We start from the raw sequence: 20,397 nt of genomic DNA, 5'->3' as shown, positions 1-20,397 counted from the left end.
ACAGTGCCATGTGTCTCTCACTGATAACTGGATTTAACACTCGGACTCCTGCTGAAGCTCCTCCAACTATCCCCCTGCATCTCAAGTTTATTCAGAATCTAAGTCTAAAGATTTCAAAGCTTTTTATGCAGGTTTGATGTAATATCAGGAGTGGGCAAACATGAAAATATCAGGTAATTTCTTTTGGGCAGTAATTTGGTATATCTCCAGTATGGGCATATACCAGGACATGTGTCTTCTGGTTAAGGTTCGTTCAAGTGTCGCTCAAACACTCACACACTTTCCATGCTTTTTACATTTACGTTGACTTTCTTTACATTTATTTCCTGGAGACTGCTCCTCCCCTTAACCATAATGACTAGGGAATGAATGGTTGGTTGCTTGATTCAACACATAGTTAAGATTTTACAAAAGAAAACTTGAGCATGTTTAACACAATGTTTAACCGATTCCCAGTTTCTGTTTTGTTAGTGCAAATGGTTCTGAGCTTAGACACTGTATGCAGTCGGTTTAATTGTGAAGGAAGTGATTGCAGACCAGGTAGATCGTTGAAAGAAGTTTTTATCTAATATCAGAAGAGTGAAGGTACAGACAGCAGACACATGCGTTACATTACAAAGGAGTGTCCCCTGTACTTTTACACTGAGAAAGGGACTATCTATGGAAGGCTGGACCTACATGGACTTAAATGACACAAATTTTACATAACGGAGATACCTTTAACTGTCAGAATATGTCACAGAAAAGATTGCTTACAGTCACTGAAAAGACTGATTAGGGCCTCTTGTCACAGATATTTGAATGACTCAAGATTGTAACTGAAGTAGCTGGTTGCATTGAAGATGTCTTAAAATAAATATGTGTAGCATTCTTACTGAGAAACAAGTTGTACAAAGTGAAAAGGAATTATTTATTGATGAATCGCTTACAATTTACCTTCAAATACGTAGACAAATCTTTTATTATTACAATACATACCTCCCCCGTTTAACCTTTTTCACTTAATGCCCATGGGATCACATTTTTAAGTGAATTTGGATCTGACGGAGTGGTCTGTACAGATTCTATTGGAGATGTAATGTAAACACTGTTGAAATTGTGATTCTTGGGTATGTAAGTATAAAATAACACACTCATGAATACTAGGTTGTTGTTTTGTTTTGAGTTTTTTGTCTTTGTTTGTTTTGGGGTTTTTTTTATAAAATGACCATGCGATATATTCACCTTCAGGTTCTACTCTAATGTCATCCAGAGTTTTCCATTAAACTCTCATAGACTTCCTTCTCTAATTCCCTAAGGTCTCATTATGTCAGGTATTGGCTCTGAACACAATATCAGAGTATAGTTGGTCAGCCTCATTCTCCTGAAGACTCAGAACTTGAGAGATTGTAGCTATGTGTCTACTTCTTGTTGAGGTATGAATTTTGGGATGATAATTGGAAAACTTTTGTTGGTTTGTGTAGACTTTTTTAGGCTCTGTAAGAGGATACAGCCTCTGGATTACCAAATATATCAATGTTTTAAACCCAAGTCTCTGTACTACCATAGAAAATACCATAGACGGGACCAGTGACAGGACACATCTGTTTTCTCTTAATTTCACACTTCATGTTCTAATTCCAAGAGGTACATCATTTTAACTTGAATTTAAGCAATGTTAAAATAATGTTACCCCATCAAAAACATTCCAGGAGTTGTTTTGTTTCATTTACACATGTTTTTTAGTAATCCTGCATTATAAGTCTGTTTAGATCTCCAAAGTTCAATGTTCTGTTCCACCTTGTGACATCATGAAGTTACCTTTGTGGAGTGTTTTCAGTTTGAGATAGGAACCTTAAATATGCTGCGTTTGTGTGAATGAAACAAAACAACTCCTTTTTTTTTTTTTGATGAGTAAACAAGATTATAACTTAGATCAGAAAATAACTTAATATCTGACCTTAAAATATTGTGAAATGTATCAAACTCCATTCTCAAAACATCCCCTTCCCATCTTCTACTGAAAAGAATAATCTGAGCCAGGGTTACATTTGCAAGGTCTGCATAATTTTTGGTTGAGGGGCACATTCTTCACATCCTTTTTGAAAGAAATCAAGCATTTTCAACTTGGGTGTTCAACCACTTAACATGGTAAAAGCTTTGGGGCATTCCATTCCTTGTTTTTCTTTCATAGCGGTGGTCGTGCCGTTTGTGATCAGTCCCAGTTTTTAATGGTCTTAAAAAATCATGCATACTGCACTAGGATCTGGTCTTTCCCTCTCTACAAGCTCATTCAGTAGATCTAGGCTATTACCTGAGAGATAAGCTTGGTTTGAATGTGTTTCCCTGCATCCTACCTGGCAATTATTTCACACCAGCAATCATATTGTTGAAGTTACAAGGATAAATGAGTTCTTCCACTTTGTTTATAGTATATAGAGTGTTCTTTCTTGTCACAACAAACAGTCGCCCTATTTCTCAAAGTCTTTGTCTAATATAATCATGTCTGTTCTTCCGTGACCCACTCAGATCAGAAAAATGCTGGCCCAACTGCAAAAGAAGTTCATCACTTTGACTCACTTGGGTAGCATCATCATATGTCATACAGGGGAGCATATTCTTCAGTCTTTTCCTGACTTCACGGACCACGACTGTCTTTAATGCACATCTCCATCTAACTCACTGTCTTCCAATGCTTGATTCACTATGTTTCATTGTTTTGTTTTTTGCGCTGGGCATAGTTTCATATCCCAAGTCCTTACAAAGGCGGTATTTAGCTAAATCATCTTTTTGGAGCTTTCCACTATGTTATATGTCATCCATGCATGTTTGAGTAATCTAGCAATCTCTCCTGGGCCTTGTTTCAACCCTCCTTATGGTTAGCAGTACGATTATGTCCAAGACTCAACCCATAACCATAAGTGACCTATGCTCCAGCACAGCAATTTTCCATAAGTATACAAGAGCAGGATACAGAACAATACACTACAACTTCACAAACCTGATGCGATGTGCAGTAGTTTCATTAGCAGGAAGTTGGCTAATTGTGTTGTGATAGCACTCTGCAGGGGCAGTGACTTAGCACAGGGAGCAAAAGGAAGGGGGACTCAGAGCATCAAAAATAAAACTTAAAAATGTTTGTTTTTTTGGCAAATACAGTATAGCATTTCAAAACAAAAGGTAACATGGCCATCTAAATGTTATGTGTTAGCGATTAATACCCCATAGAACACATGTGTCAAACTCAAGGCCCGGGGGCCAAATGCGGCCCGCCACATCATTTTTTGTGGCCCGCGACAAGGTTAATTAAGACGTATGACTGTCTTAAAATGTCAGTTTATCAGGAGATACGCAGTTACACACTCATATTTTTTACATCCATGCAAATTTGAGTGCAACCATTTTGCTGATGTGGCCCTCGTTAAAATTTATTTTGACATCCCTGCCATAGAAATTCTCAGGCAGGCCTCGAATACTCTCATTAGTATATACTGACTTGTCCAGTATCATATCATCCATTTAATTACCAAATGAACATACATGCATTTGTCATCACATTCAGTGCAGTATGGGAGCTCTCCATGGTGCTGATCCTGAGTTTGTTTGCATAAAAGTCCATTTAGATATTAAAAATGGTCTTATTTGTAAAAACAAAATAAGTGCCAGAATTGTATAAGTGAATAACTTAAGTTAATAGTCCTAAATTACACTATAGTATGCAAAAATGTATAATAATGCTTAGGCAGACTTGTTCAATGGCAGGTCATGAAGGGTTAAGTACACTTTTATATTAATCAAAATTAATTATTCAAATTCCACAGTTAATAAGAAGCAGAAATGTAATTTTTTTGCTATTAAGTAATGAGATCTAGCTCTAATTGTGTGTCTTATGGGTTAATTTTGGTCACCCCTACTTCTGTTTTCCCCAGTCTTGTTGGATGAATCCTTGTTTAGTAAGTCTGCTCCTTCTAAGACCCATAGAACACAATTTGAATGTCCCAGATTCAGAGGTAGATAGTACAAAGATACATTGTCCCAACTTGGCATTGAGCAGCATCTGAAAAAGCTTCATTTTGGTTTTCTGTCTGGAGTGTCGTCAAATTTGCTTTAAAAACATATTGTGTTTGAGAAAGACAAAAAAAGCGTCCCGTCTTTGTTTAGCTACTCAGACAGTTACCCTCTGTTTTCTGGCATCTGTTCAACACCACTTCCTTCTTTCTTGTCACTTGCAAAAACACTCAAATGAATCTTTTTTTTTCCCAATTTCCTCTTCAAAACATGGTGAACACAGCACTGTAACTGTGGAGTCGCTGGCTTATGCCCAGAATCCTTAAAAGATGGTTCCCTGCTGTTGCCGATCATGCTAGCTTAGCCGGGTTGCTAATTATGCCACTGTATAACTCTTACACGGTAACATAAGGAGCTGTGTTTGAAAACCTGATCTTAGACATGAGAAAATACCGTGCGCCTTTGGAGAGGTCCTTTGGGTTGAAGCTAAAGACGGTTTAAGCTGCGTTGGTAATTGCCGTGCAGGATTTTGGATAGAGTTGTGAGGAGGGAGATGGGTATCAAGATCAGATATGGGCCCGTGCTGAGGCGGGACAAGTTTGCTTTGTGGCCTGTGGCGTGACAAAAAGTAAATCCCCCTTAACCTAGCTGACCCGCACTTTAGATCAACACACAGGTAAAGGGCTTAGAAAGAAATGGGTCCTTTTACGGTTTGAGAGAATGGTGGCCAAAATAGGTTTGTCATGGAAGCAATTTTTTTTTACTATTTTTAAACATTTTTTTAAAGGTCAAGTATGTATGATCCATCCTTACTGGTTTCAAAAGGGACCTGGGTTGCCTTAGCCTGCACACTGAAGACAAGACATTGAAGAGACATTTGCTCATTTTCAGTTAATATGGGCAGGGTGTACCTCATTTGAAACCTAAGAATAAATAACCAACACTATTACACTATTATATTACTGTATTACATTAACATCTGTTTAAAATCCCATCCGTACCTTTACAGAAGACAGAAAATGCTTCTTTTCCAGGTACTTCATATTGTATATACTGTAATTTTGTATATAGGGGCGTCTTTAATATGTTGCCTTTATGTTGTTTATGTTTTATCAATGCATCTTTTTTAGTCTATTTCATTTTAGTCATTTTTTTTAGGATTAAGTTCACAAAAAACAACATTCCCAAAACATAATGTCATCAAAATATAACTAGCTGAACTAGTAAGACTCCATACACGAGTACATTCGAATTAATTGAAGTGTTTTGGTTATTTCGACCATTAAAACGTGCCCATGTTTATTAGGTATTGTCTGTAATCGTTTATAAGCCACACCACTGCCGCCTTTATGGAGTCATGAGCAGAGCGGTGGCCTGGTGCCAAGCCGGTGCCAGGATGTGAAGGCCACAGTCCCCCTGGTACTGGAGGGTTTGAGTGGTGTAGCGCTGCAGGGAGAGTGGTGCTTACACAGCCAACAACATGAGCCGCTCTATCAGGGGACCAGCCACTATAGCCCGGGCTGAAGTTAGAGCGAGAGAGGGGGGATTGTGACTAGGAACTAAACAGCAGAAATGGGCATTGATTGGACTTTTTCATTCTTAGCTGCAACACTGCAACAATAGGCTAGGACAAAAATGAATTCCTCCAACGCAAACAAGCTTATGTTTCAGTGTTTTCATCCATCGGCATTACAAAAAAGTGCTTTTCAACAAACTCAAAAAACTCAGAAAATAACCAAAAAGATAAGTATATAGTTGTAAGCAATAAGTACAACTGTTATTGCTTTTGTGTGTTCAGATAAGCCATGTGTGTTCAATACCGTGCAGCGTTATGGTTTGCAGTATTGATGAGTGTGATTGACAGGCGGATTATCCAATAAGAGAAACGCAAGGTCAGTTGGTGTGAAAGCAAATATTACAGGTTAAGAAATAAACACAGAGGATGGAGAAACAGCACAGATTTCTGCAGAATTAACAAGCAAAGCAGTAAACTCTTATGTATCTGAGGTAAAAGAAGTAATAGATTTTCTTCTGAATGATACAAGAATTTTTTTTTTTGAGAGATACATGCTACAAATTAGTGGCTGTGGTTGGAAAAAGTGCTTGTTATTTATTTAGTTGTATTGTATTTATTCATTTTTTGGAGATCTGGTCATGATTGTAAACCACATTACAAATTAAGTGCATTATGATCATAACATTAACTTGCAAAAAAAGCAGAAAACTCATATGTAATTTCTCCTTCTTTTCTTCTGAATGATACAAGTATTTTTGATAAATTGATAGACAAATTAGCAGCTGCGGTTAGACTGTCCCAAATCAAAATGAAGGTTTTTCACACTCGACAGTTCACTTCCAGATCCTTCTGCACTCAAACAGAAAATAGAAGTGAATGGCTGGTTAGGCAATTACCATAGTCCTATACATCAATAACCAGCCAAATTTTGTGTGATTGTTTCAGTTGTGATCACAATTTAGAGACTCATTGCACAATGTTGATCGCCTGGCACGCCCAGAATGATATCTCTCTGCGGGTTTTATGCAGGTGGACACTACCTCCATCGCACATTGAGCCAAATCCAGACAGTATTGTGCAATCAGATTCATTTATTTCAGTGACATACAGTATGTGAAAAGCTCATTGGTCATTGGTCGCCCATGATTTTGACGAAAAATTTAGAAAAGTTGCTTCGTTCGTTGATTCCACAGAAATCCGCAATGTTTTCAGTCCCATGTGATATTTTTTTCCTTTTATTTTATCGTCGTAAGCAGCCATATTTGTTTTGATACGGACAACCCATGCATGTCCCTGATTGGTTAATTCACCTGTCAATCACGCCCATCTGAACTCGAGGTAGATTCAACGATGACCCGACTCACATGTCCGTATGTATTGGAGAAGTGTGTATTCTGGATCCCAGGCAACAACGGCAATGCATGGTACTAAACAGATGCTTAAAAAGGCTAAAACTAATACAAAAAACATTCAATTTAACCTGAATTCTAATATTAGGCTCTTTTCTTTGTTATGTCCATTAAGTAAGTCATTGGTGTAGGCTTATTATTTTCCGCGTTCTTTAGTTTGTGATTGATACTTTGTCCTTTTTGGCGTGTATTCACCATGGGACATCCATAACTGCTCATTAGAAAATAAGCACGCTAATTACAGTGGGTTGATGAAGCAGCATGGAGCAATTTTGATTGAAATTGGCCTGTAATCACGACAAATAAAAGGACTTAATGGACTGTGTAAATTAGACAAATATGAAGCACTCAAAAATAGTCATGCTATTATTATGCTATTATTTGGTTTTCGATTGTTAACCTTTCAGTGGGCATACAATATTTCCTCCCTCTAATTTAGCTCAATTATAGGGAGGGGAAAGTTAACTGAAATATGCACTATGTAACTTTTCTGGATGTGCTTGTCACTATGGAGATGTTACAGTCCAGAGTTTGGTGTGAAACTTGTAGATCTTGTATTTATTCAATTTTATCCTCTGAATTACCTTAAAACGTGCACCCCTAGTGGCGCTACCTACTTATTTCCATGGAGATAAATACGTTTTTGTTATACTGTGGAACATTTCAGGCAAAACAATAGCATCTTAATAAAGACAAGCAGGTGATGAAACTGTAAATGTTTTTATATCTCCATGCGTTCTGAAGTAGCTCTTGTAGGGGACTAGTTTGGAGATCTTGTCACAATTGTAAACTGCATTAAAAATTAAGTGCATTATAATCATAAAATTGATTTGGAATAATTTTTTAAACATTTATTTTACTTTTTAAATGTATTCAAACATGGAAAATTTCAAACATACAAGCGCTATCACGTGGGATTCTGCAAGGAAGCTGTTTGGGGCCTCAATTTTATAGTATGTTTTTACTTACTATGTCATTGATTTGCTTGGAAGTTCCACAGTATGGCATTAAACTTGTCTGTCTTGCTTTTATGCAATTACAGGCATAATTATAGCTTAAAAATACCTTGAAAAATATGTTCCAGCAAAAGCAATGACATCTAAATGGAGAACAGCAATTGCAGGACCAACCAGAAAAGTTACATTTAAAAAGCCTGTGCCTGATTTTAAGTTTTTAACCTTTTAACCATTCAGTTCAATCCAATTCCATTTAATTGTGTAAAGCCCAAAATCACAGCAACAGTTTCCTCTGAGGGCTGAACATGATAATTGATTTAACCAGCACAAAGTTAGAAAATCAACAATGAAACAGACATTGGTCAAGAACAGACAAGCAGATAACCAACAGAAAACAATAATTTGGATGTCCCAGAACATCTCCTGTCCTTAAACTCTCCTTCTCAGAGAGTTTAAGGACAGGAGGAGACCTTGAGAAACACAGTGAAGGAAAGATCCACTCTGCCGACGTGTCCGGGCCTAATGCACATCCATTTGCAGATAGAGTTTGAGGCTGTAGGGAGCAACCCAAGATTAAGGGACAAAGGGGGGCTTATCCACAGTAGGGTGTAGATTCTCCTAGTATTGGGTCATCCAGCCAGGTGAGGAAAGGGAGGATCCAGTTTCTTGGAACAGGATCAGGATATAGGAGGGGCATCTAGGGTCCAGTCATCACTAGGTGATCAGAGGCCAGGCATCTGAAACAGTTGCACTTCCCATGAATTAACCCTATAGCGCTGGATGCTATCGCTGACAATAGACTCGCGGTTGTGGACTTACCATTACTGTAACCCCGCAACCAATTGTGCTCTCATGTAAATTCAAAGAGCATCTCAAAGCAGAGACATGGGGCTCTAAGGGCTGAGTGCATCATAGACCATTGTAGCTCGCCTAGACCTTTATTTAGCCATAAAAGCATTTGACACAATAGGGTTAAACGCTGCTAAATAAGACAATTAGGCTGTAAAATACAGTCTATTCATTTTACATAGCATTTTCTTGAGTAGCATGTCCAGTCAGGTACATCTTTACAAAACCAAAAGCCTGACACTATCACAGATTTGATTCTCTCTCATGGCACAATATCACAGAGGCAGAAATGATTAAGTGGGCGGGGCTAAAAGTTCTAAACTAAAACATGTTCCTGAGTCATGGTTTGAACCCTAGTCTACGCTCTTTAAGTCTTGAAATGAGTTTTTGAGAATACCATGATCATCTTTGCATTTGCGCTAGCTCGTTGGTGCAGTATACGTTTTAATGCGTGTGGGCTGCGTGTGAATAAATGTCAGGGAGGAGTGGAATCAGCCATGCTCCTCTGCCCATGCTAATAAAACCAGTATCCTCACATTCATTTCCCCCAAGTTTACTGCTCTGGCCCGGTCACTCAAGTTAGCAACTGGCAGTAAAGACTTTATTAAAGCAGGGAGGGTGCTGAGTTTTAGGTCCACATAAAATCGTGTATGTTCAAGCCGTAAAAGTAATAAAGATTTACTAAGTTCAGGGAGAACAGCGAGCACACATGGAAGGGTTTATTTAAATTGTGTCCGTCGTATACTATCTATGAAGTTAGGAGGAGAAGCAGTTTTAAGCCAAGGTGAACTCTTGGTGAAGTCTGTCGCTTTGTCTGGGAAATATCTCTTTAATTACTTTGAAATTGCTCATACATTTTTGTTCTCGCGGCCTTGATTGCGGCTCATGTTAAAGAGGTGGTATTATACTTCTATGAGGTATTAAACGCCAACACGTAAAAGTTTAGATGAACGCGTTACCTTTAATTGTGTTGGAAATGCTATATCCCCCGAAAACGACTTATTAAAGATTGAATTTGTTTTTGTTTTGTTTTTGATGCTCTGAATCCCCCCTTTGTTTGCTCTCCACGCTAAGTCACTTCCCCTTCAGAGCTTTATCCCATTACAATCAGTGCATCCTGCTAATGAAACTGCTCAATATCACGTCAGATTTGTGAAGTTGTAGTTTGAATAGTGCCCGGGAGAGATTACTGAAACATGCATGGAAGACAAACCTCTTCAGGCATGTTTTTGATAAGGGAATAATGTCAGTTTTATAAATCCCAATAGTTTTTCCACGTGTGTGAAGTATGTATTTTGTCCATACGTACTCTTTGAAGTAAAATTTGACACACTCTTATAAATGAGGCCCCTGGGTTTCTCTTCTTTCCTCTCTCTCCTGCACTCTCTTTTATCCTTTCTTCATTCATGTCTTCAACTGTATCTCACACTCTCTCCTGGTCTGTCTTTGTTTCTCTCTCCTGCACCGTCTCTCTCCTCTCTTTACATCCTTCTCACCGTCTTCTTTCTCTCTTTCCTGTCCTGTCTCTTGCTCTCCCTTCACTCTCTCTCTCCTTTCTTTACCTCTCTCGCCTTCTTAATCACCCTCTTCTTTCTCTCTTTCATCTCTCCTTCTGTCCCTGCCTTCTCTTTCCTACACTTTCTCTCGCTGTCCCTTCTTCTCTCTCTCTTTCACCCTCGCTCTCTTCCTCTCTCTCTCCTTTCTGTACCACTTTCATCTTCCCTCTCACCTTCTCTTCTTTCTATGTTTCCTCTCTCTTTCCTGCCCTGTCTCTTGCTCTCCCTTCCCCTCTCTCTCTCTTTCACCCTCTCTGTCTCCCTCTCCTTTCTGTACCTCTCTCATCTTCCTTCTCTTCTTTCTGTCTTTCCTTTCTCTTTCCTGCCCTGTCTCCTGCTTTCCCTTCCCCTCTCTCTCTCTTTTACCCTCTCTCTCTCTCTTTCTCTCTCACCTTTCTATACCACTCATGTTCCTTCTCACCTTCTCTTCTTTCTGTCTTTCCTTTCTCTTTCCTGCCCTGTCTCTTGCTCTCCCTTCCTCTCTCTCTCTTTCACCCTCTCTGTCTCCCTCTCCCTCTCCTTTCTGTATCTCTCTCATCTTCCTTCTCACCCTCTCTTCTTTCTGTCTTTCCTCTCTCCTTTCTCTTTCCTTCCCTGTCTCTTGCTCTCCCTTCTTCACTCTCTCTCCCCTCTTCACCCTCGCTTCTTTGTCTCTTTCCTCTCTCTCCCTGTCTCTCCCTTCTGTTTCCTGCCCTGTGTCTCACCCTCCCCTCTTCACTCTCTTCTCTCTCTGTTCCTGCTCCATCTTTCCTTCCGTGTCTTCTTTCTCCTGGCCTGTCTCTCTCCCTCTCTCCTCTCTCCTCCACACTCTCTTCTTCCGTCCCTCCCTCTCTTGTATTTGTTGTTGATTGTGCCGTAGCCGTTTGCCAGAGGTTTAGTTTAAGGTCAGATGCCAGAGCTGATCAGGCCTGTGTGAGTCTGAGAGCTGCTGCACTGACAGGTGTCACTTCTCATTTATGATCATAATGTCACGGCCGCGCAACATCAATCCTCCAGCAAAGGCCCAGAGTTCACGCGCACAGGAGGAATCGAACAGCAAAAAAAAAAAAAAAGATACAAAATTGGCTTGTCCATATAGTTAGGTAGGTAGAAATACACGGCTCAAAATTAGAAGTAACAGACAACGCAATGATTATTATTATTAATCTCATTATCTATCTTTTCTCTTTTTTTTTTTTTTTTTACAATTTGAAGTTTACAGATGTTTTTATACACACAAAGTCACACTGTGTTTCTCCACACATTATACTGTTTACTGTTTTGTGAATACTACTACTCTTACTACTACTACTACTATTACTACTGCTATTACAACTACTACTACTACTACTACTATTACTACTATTACTATGATTAATATTACTACAACTATTACTACTACTACTACTACTACTACTACTACTATTACTACTGCTATTACAACTACTACTACTACTACTACTACTACTACTATTACTACTACTACTACTATTACTATGATTAATATTACTACAACTATTACTACTACTACTACTACTATTACTACTACTACTACTATTACTATGATTAATATTACTACAACTATTACTACTACTACTACTACTACTACTAGTACTAGTACTACTACTACTACTACTACTACTACTACTACTACTACTACTACTACTACTACTACTACTACTACTACTACTACTACTACTACTACTACTACTACTACTACTACTACTACTACTAATAATAATAATAATAATAACTTTATGTATATAGCACTTTTCATAGCAGAGTTACAAAGTGCTTTACACAGAGATAAAAAGTAGGTAGAAGGCTCAGATTAAAAGTGCAATAAAAATAACCGTATCATTCTGTACAAGTGCGTTTTTACCTTAGATTTGAAAGTTCTACAGAGTCAGTCGTTCTTATTAGTTCCTTCTATAAGAATATGGGATGCTATGGGTTTGAGGATCTGATCAAGAAGACACGGGCCCCTCTAGTGTGGAGACCAGAGGTACAATGAGAAGGGTCTGATGGACGAAGTGAGCGATAGAGAAGGACAGTAATATAAAAAATCGATTTGAAAGTTGATGCCAGTATAGTGAGACTAGTATCAGTGTAATGCCCCTGTGTGTGTTTTTATTAGTCAACAGTCTTGGAGATGTTTCAGAGATTTTTCGCTAGGACCATTTAAATACCACATTATAATAATCTAGTCTTAAGGTGACAAGAGCAGGGTTAGCAAGTGAAAGAAAACATATTTCTCGTTTGCAAGAAAAAGTTTGAACTATTTTTTGTAATTCCAGTGTCATAAGTGAAGCTTGTGGGCAGTTTCTTGGACGATTAATTCCCAAGACATTTTTCAAAATAGTTCCTCGTATTTGTTGGGCAAAATAAAAAGATGTCTGTCTTAAAATTGTTTAGTGGGAAAACATTTACGACATCCAGTTATTTATATTATTGAGACAGTTGAAAACACAGATGTGATGGATCATGATTAGCCCGATGTAAGTATATTTGCTTAGAGCTCGTTGATAACCCTGCATCTGATCTTTTATAGTTTCAAAAGACACAACAAGATGATCCTTTTTCCACTTCCTGTCTGCTTTTCTGCATTTAATTCTGTTGTATGATCGTTAAGCCAGGGAAAAACTTGACTCATGTTTTGTTTTGTTTTTTGGTTTTGAAAAGGGCAAGCTGATCAAAAATATTTTCACCAACTGTTTTGAACCTGTTCTGCAGTTTGTCAGGAGACACATCTGCGGACGTATGATCATCGAGCGACAGATTGAGAGAGGTAACGCAGGAAATTCAAGTTCTATCTGACAGGATACAATGTTGTGGTCGGACATAATAAAATCAATAAGATCTAAAGAAATTGAAAACGATGATATTGGCTCAAAAGTGCGCCCTCTAGAGTGGGTTTCAACAATTTTAATGAAGTCAGAAGCGTAAGTGGATGACGTAGGGAAGTAAATGTGCGTATTAAAGACGCCAAAAATAACAATTGTGTCACATTTTGATACTGCACTGCCTGGCGAAAAAAAACAAAACTAAGCAACTAAGCAAATAGGCCCTCTCCTCCTGCAGTTGGTCAGGTCTAGGTTCAGCAACAGTCTGTGCTCAAAGAATGAGGTCAGCTGACACCTGAATATACTGAATGACCAGGTTATTCCATCAATGGATTTTGGACAATCAATGGACAATGCCAGGATTCATCGGGCTCAAATTGTGAAAGAGTGGTTCAGGAGCATGAGACATCATTTTCACACATGGATTGTCCACCACAGAGTCCAGACCTTAACCCCATTGAGAATCTTTGGGATGTGCTGGAGAAGCTTTGTGCAGCGTCAGACTCGACCATCATCAATGCAACATCTTGGTGAAAAATGAATGCAACACTGGATGGAAATAAATCTTGTGACATTGCAGAAGCGAAATCGACAGGTCCGTGATTTTGGAGGGGGTTAGGTGAAGATGGGAGAGGAGAGGGCTAGTACTAGTCATTCTTAAGTGAGAAAGGAATGTATAAAGAATATAGATGGGAAATTAAATAAATAAATAAATAATTAATAGACCTTTTTTCTTTTTGGCAATTTTTTTGTTTTTTGGCCTGGCAGTGGTTTGAGTGAAGCTCTGAAATTCATCTATAAAATATGGGTTGCATTTGGGGGGAGTCCGTAGACAAGTATGCAGACTCTCGGATTTTGGCAGCATAGATGACACATCAAATATTCAAAAGATAAAAATGATTGACAGGCTAGAGTAGTGCACTTTAGGTGTTCTTTCTATATATCCCAAAGTCCGCCAACACGACCAGGCAAATGAGGTTGACTGATACATGAATAATTTGGAGGACATGCTGCTTTCACTGATGCATGATAGCCTGGGGTTAGCCAAGTTTCAGAGATAAGCAGGTCAATGTTATTAGACGTTATTAAGCCCTGACATAAAAAGGATTTATTTCCTAGGGACCTTACATAGGTCACAGGCTATAGTTGATAACTTTTGGGGTCTCTGGTTCAGTATATGTTTTAACCCAGACAAGAATAACTAGTACTAGCCATTAAAATACATTCAGGATGATTTGTTGCAGAGGACATGAGTTGCGGGATGAAACTGTCACACATTTTCAGCTCGAGACTCAAGAGTGAGGTCAGCATTAATGAGAGAAGATGAGAGCCATACTTATTAGGATGTGGGCGATCACGTTTAAATTGTTTGGGTCTTTTAAAGAAGGCAGCAAATTGTCTACATGTGGAATTTAATTGGTACAACAAAAGGCTTTTTCATTTTATTTATTTATCTTTATTTATACAGGGAGAGCCCATGTACCTGTTATAATGCAGAACAATACAAAAAAATAATAATAATAAAACCCAAATAACTACATAGGTATATTTAAAACATTAAAAACAGGTGCACTTGTGATTATAAATGTTTATTAGCAGATTATTAAAGTGCATTTGTGGCGCCAACATATCTAGTTTTGCATGTCCTTGAAATGTATTCCATTTTTGGCCGTAATAACCAAAAGTTTTTTGTTTTTTTTCCCAATTTGAGTTTTAGTGCGGACAGTTTTTAGATGTAGACAATCATGAAATCTTGTATTAAAAGTGCTGGTAACTTCAACAAGCAAGTGAGATATTCAGGCAGTCTATCGTCGTAGTCCCATATAAATACATTTTATAAAGTTCTCTTCTGACAGATAGCGATGGCCAACCTACATTTCCATATCGTGTACAGTGATGGGTCTTTATTTCATGACTTGCATACAAAACAGCATCATCTGCATATAAATGTATGAGGGTTTCTCTTAAACTGAAATCAATCAAAGTAATAAATATAGTAAAAAGTAGTGGGCCCAAAACTGAGCCTTCCTTGGGGGATCGCTTTGCGTAAAGTTTAAACGTTGGATTTAAACCCATCGGCTACTACTGCCTGGATTCAAAGATAATGCTGGAACCAATTACATGTAGCTGAAGGTGCACGCTAAATACTAACAATAGCCATTTTTTTTTTTTTAGCATGATCATTTACACAGCTAATGGACAGAGACAGATATTTATAACGTTTGAATGAAAAATGCTGGACGTGATCCTGCTTAAGTTGTCCATGTAAAAATACGGTGTATTGTTGTATTATTGTTGTACATCGACTATATAAGATGTACCACTAGGGAGCAGCCACGTGTTTTTCTTACGGGTTGAAGCTACGAGTGGCAATGAGTTGAAAGTGAGATGCTAAATGTCTGATAAATGCTGATCCAGTTGGGCCAGAGCAAAGAAACTGGACTTGTTTTTATTATGAAAACCAACACTTTGACAATTCCCTCGCATTTCTTTACTATAAGTTTGCCATCTATAATTTTTATTTAAGCAAAAAGCAAAAGTGTATTGTTAAAAGTCATGTAAGAAAGGTCATCCAGGCTAAATTTGCACAGCCGTAGATCATGCTAGCTCGCTCTAAATACAACTTCGATTGGGTAAATTGGGTTAACAATTATCTCTAAAGTGCACGACATTTCAACTTACACAGGAAAAATCAGCAGTTAATAAAATAGGTCCATTCCATAAAACTTGCAAATTTATGAGCAGAAAATATGAAAGTTATTTAACCAAATTTCACCAACCTCAAACCCATTTCTGATGTCCTGACCATAGACACAGTGGAACTACTTTTAGACACAGCTTGCACTTGAGGAACATTTGGTTTCATCAAAAGGTAATTGCAGAGTTTATGATGAAATCTCGGTGCAATATGAAATAAAAGTGCATGATATTAAAAGTTTCTAGATGATGTGGAGGAAGCGTGAAGATGGCCAGAATATCTTGCACACTCACTAATATCCGCCTGGTTCACCCTGAATGATGACGCAGAGGCTACAGTGAGGATACGGATCATTTTTACTGCAATTTGGAACTAAATTTGAGCAATAATTTAAAAGATAAATGCGTGCCACAAATAACTGTCAGTGATAAGATTTGAGTTTTGGGAAAAAAAAATAAAGTTTTAGCAGTTTGTAGCATCGACTTTGCCTGGTGTATCTAGAATGATCTATCTGTATTTTTTATGCAGATTGATATCACGCTGTTCCTCACGTTGTCTGTTGCGTCTCAAGTCCGGTCAAACGTGATCATGCAACCAGATTATTTTTTTTAGAGACACATGTGAAACAAAGGAGCTCATTTGTCACCTATGATTTACAAATCAAATCTCACCTCAGATTTACAGAGTTTAGTGCTTTGTCCATTGATTCCACAGAAATCTACAATGTTTTTCAGTCTCCTGTGATATATTTTTTTCCTTTATTATTTCTAATACAAACGGACCATGCATGTCCCTGATTGACTAATCAATCATGCCCTTTTGAAAACGGGGAGATTCACCTGTGATCAGACTTTGACTTTATAAAATATTGAAGAAGTGTGTATTCTGGATCCCAAGCAAGCATCAAGCAGTTGGAGTAATTGTCACTAGTAGTAATTTGAGTATTTTTATGAGTATAAGTATTAAGTATACAAGGGGATGCATCAAGTTTTATAAAATTATGTAATAAATGCATCTTTTATAGTGTCAAAATCAGACCGGTCTAATTATAAAATGTTTTTTTTCTTCTGCAAACCCGGAAGTAACACTGAGGCACTTTTAGCATGTCATTGTTAACATTACTTTCTTTTTGCTCCCTGAAAATTGTGAAAAGTGCTTATAAATGTATTGCATTGAATAAATAAAATGATAGGACTGTGTTAGGGAACTGAAAAATTAATTTAGACCTCTGTTTAATTGTTGCTTGTTTAAAAAGAACTAGTTCTGTTTGGTACAGCAGTGACTAGTGACAGTATTTTCTTTATGGTGTAGTACATTTTTGAACAGCAGTTACGATAATTGTTTTGAGTTGTTGTAATTTAAATGAACAATAAATGCCTTTTGTTAATACATTTTATTTGTATGTAATGCAGTGATAAACACCCATGCAGTTGGGCCCTGAATAGTGTCAGAATCACTCTAGAATATTGTCAAGCATTTGTTTTTGTTTTTTTGGGCATAGAATACAGTACATGTGACAAACAAAGACCAAGAATAGACCAAATAACAAAAATCTGTAATAAAAGATATATAATTGGAGCTTGGGTTGGGCGTGTGCTCTGTTTTTTGAGTTATTGATTATTGACTGATTGGCTTATAGACATAAACGTTGACATTTAGGGGTCACTCTGATATTTTGGGGTTAGTTGGACACTACAGAGGTACAACTACACAAAAGTATACGTGTGTCCTCATCAGTGCAGCAGTACCAGAGCTGAGGAGGAGAGGAGGGAGGAGAAGGAACAGTAGGAGGAAGTGGGAGGGTGCTTCAGGCGTGTATTGAGCGCGTGTCGTGAGTCATTAGAAAACTCACATCCGTTTCCTGTCACTCGTCTAAAGTCACGTGAGCCTGCTCCAGACCACTTTACTTTCTGTACTTAACGTGGAGGAGCTGGCAGGTTGGAAAAGGCTCATGTTTAGCTCTTGGATAAAAACGGAAATTAACAAATGCAATGAACAAATTGTGCTTTTTGCGGCATAAGATTTGCAACATGTTTAAAAGTAGGATCCTGTTCAAAGTGTACAATGAAAACCTCTCCATAAAAGCATTACTTATTCATTCTCAAGGCTTAGAAAATGTGAAGTACGAATTACAAGATTACTAACTTTAAATGTGCATACAGTATTTGGAAAACACACTTTAGCAACTACACCTCTATTTTCAATTAGGTTTTTAGACGTTAGAGCTCCACCTGCTGTCAGTAATGAGAATAAACAATCAGAAAATAAACAATTGCTCTGTATCTTCCATGAATGCTTTGCTAATAGAGGCATACATTTGTCGTGAATAGGTCTGACACGATGATACTATATCGACTTATTCAATATATGAATGGTGGTACAATGTTTTTTGAGGGCTAATATATATTGTGAGTACTTTTTCTTTGCACTAGTGGAGAACTCGTTGGTATTTTTTTGTTCTATGATAAGATTTAAGATAGAGGGTCAAATAAATAATTTCTATAATCTATACAAACTAACTACTACTACACTACTAACTAGTGTTTCATTCTCGTATTTATTTATTACAGTTCATGTATTTTAACGACATGGTTCACGTAGAAAATGTTTAATTGGGGTGATCCTGCTTTAAGATTATTGTGTCAGTGGTTTCAATACATATTATCGTTTATCATCTATATTTTCTTCAGCAATGTATTTTTATCAAGACAGGCCTAGTTATGAACACAATTTGACGACAGTACGAGTCATGATATGGCATATGGGCTTAAAAAATAGATTTTTACCTGTGACGCTACAAACCAGGCAAAATGCAAACAGAGCATTTGATGATTTGAGTGTTTTGAGCAGTTGATCTAGGATTGGTTTTGATGCATATCCAAGAAAGCATTTGAGTTCTCAGTGAAGACAATTTTGGATTACAGTGGTCTCTCGTTCTCGTTCTAGAAATAACCCGCAATAGGCGAAATCTGCGAAGTAGTCAATTTTGTTTTTTACAGTTATTATATGTTTATTTAAAGGCTGTAAAACCCCTCACCACACACTTTATACACTTTTCTCACACAGGCATTAACATTTTCTCACATTTCTCTCTTGTTTAAACACTCTCAAACTTCAAACCTTCATAGATAAAAAAAAAAAAAAAAAAAAGTACAGTACTATAGATATTTTGTTCTTTGTGGAGGTCATTATATCACCAAAACAACTACAACCTTTGCGATTTAATAATTGCACCAACAATAAAACATATATTATTTTCTTCTTTCTGCTTTAGTTGACGATATCCTTGCGTTTAATTACGTTTAATCTAATAATACAAAATCATTTTCTAGCAACATGCATACAGGTCTAACTCAAAAACTAATATGATTCACAGTGTGGCCTCTGCTCCTGATTCTATTTGGCTTTTCTAATAAACAATCTCCCATAGGTAATGTGTAATACGCACTACTATATTGTCTTATTATTGAGTCAGTGAAGCTGTAAGTCAATACGCATGATGTGAAATATATATTGTCGGTTTAACTCATTAGAATGCGTTTTCATAGTCGCTGCGGCGGTGCTACCCTGTGTGCCACGTGGATGGATGAGATTGCATTGCTCATTATTTGTATGATAGCAATAAGACATTAATCACTAACTTGCGTCCATTAGCTGGTACTATCCCCTCCCCACTTCACGGCCCAATGGATAATCGCCGGCGCTTCCTAATGCGGTTTAGTCCTCACGAGTGGGCGCCGTGGCAGTCTCATTTCAATTACAGGTGGATGGAGGAGCGTGCGCGGCGTGTCGGGTGACAGTGCACGTGGACTGTCCCCCCAGAGTGCCGAGCCCGCAGGTAATTACCACGGAGCTGTCAGCCGTAGCAGCCGACATGATCAATACGGGAGCGGTGGTAGGCGGAGTGAGGGTAGAGTGAGGTAGTGGATAAGCAAAGGAACTTATTTTGTTAAGTTTCTTTTCTTTAAAGTTTTGTTTTACATGAGAAGGAATGAAAGTATTTTAGGTTCAAAGGATTGTATGTAGGCTGCGTTCTTGCAGTGTTAAAAAAGTTAGTACAATCACAACTGAACATGGATTGTCAGAAGCTAAACCTGCGTATAGAGGTACACACGTACTAGTTTTTCTTCTTAAATGGGAACACCATGCCTCAGAACCTCCAGAATTCACTCACTGAGCTGTAGAGGCTGCACTAGCGCTGACGGCAGCTGCTGGAGTTTAGGTAGTGACGATTTAGATTTAAACTAGTCACATAGACGTTGTAACTGATGCCCCGTTCATGTTTATGTTGCACATTTCCGATGGGAGATTTCTTCAAGTGCGGTGCTTGTTCACTCAACCTGTGTGCGCTCATGTGCTTTTGGTCATCTGTAGAATCTGTTTGTGACTTAATATGACTGAAAGGTTTTTTATTCTGCACTCTTCTCTTGCAATTTTAATTTTATGATGATTAATTTATGTTTTGATTTGTTTGTATTTGTGTCTGTGTAAATCCTCAGTCGTCCAGGTCTGATCCATAGCAAAAGACGACGTTGTTTGTATTGTGATTTTAATGTCTTTCTTATTCTGTGAAGCACTTTGAATTACCTTGTGTACGTGGTATA

The 20,397-nt window shown here is 37.9% G+C and overlaps 1 protein-coding gene across 1 annotated transcript in view; it reads left to right on the top strand.

Annotated features, from left to right (window-relative positions):
- LOC117369890 (inactive N-acetylated-alpha-linked acidic dipeptidase-like protein 2) overlaps nucleotides 1–20,397 on the top strand; it is a 403,810-nt gene that overhangs the window by 189,566 nt on the left and 193,847 nt on the right. The gene's annotated exons all lie outside the window — the stretch shown is intronic.

The sequence above is a fragment of the Periophthalmus magnuspinnatus genome, chromosome 4 (assembly GCF_009829125.3).
Source record: "Periophthalmus magnuspinnatus isolate fPerMag1 chromosome 4, fPerMag1.2.pri, whole genome shotgun sequence".
In the NCBI taxonomy this organism is placed as follows: domain Eukaryota; kingdom Metazoa; phylum Chordata; class Actinopteri; order Gobiiformes; family Gobiidae; genus Periophthalmus; species Periophthalmus magnuspinnatus.
This window is presented reverse-complemented; position numbering and strand designations above follow the sequence as displayed.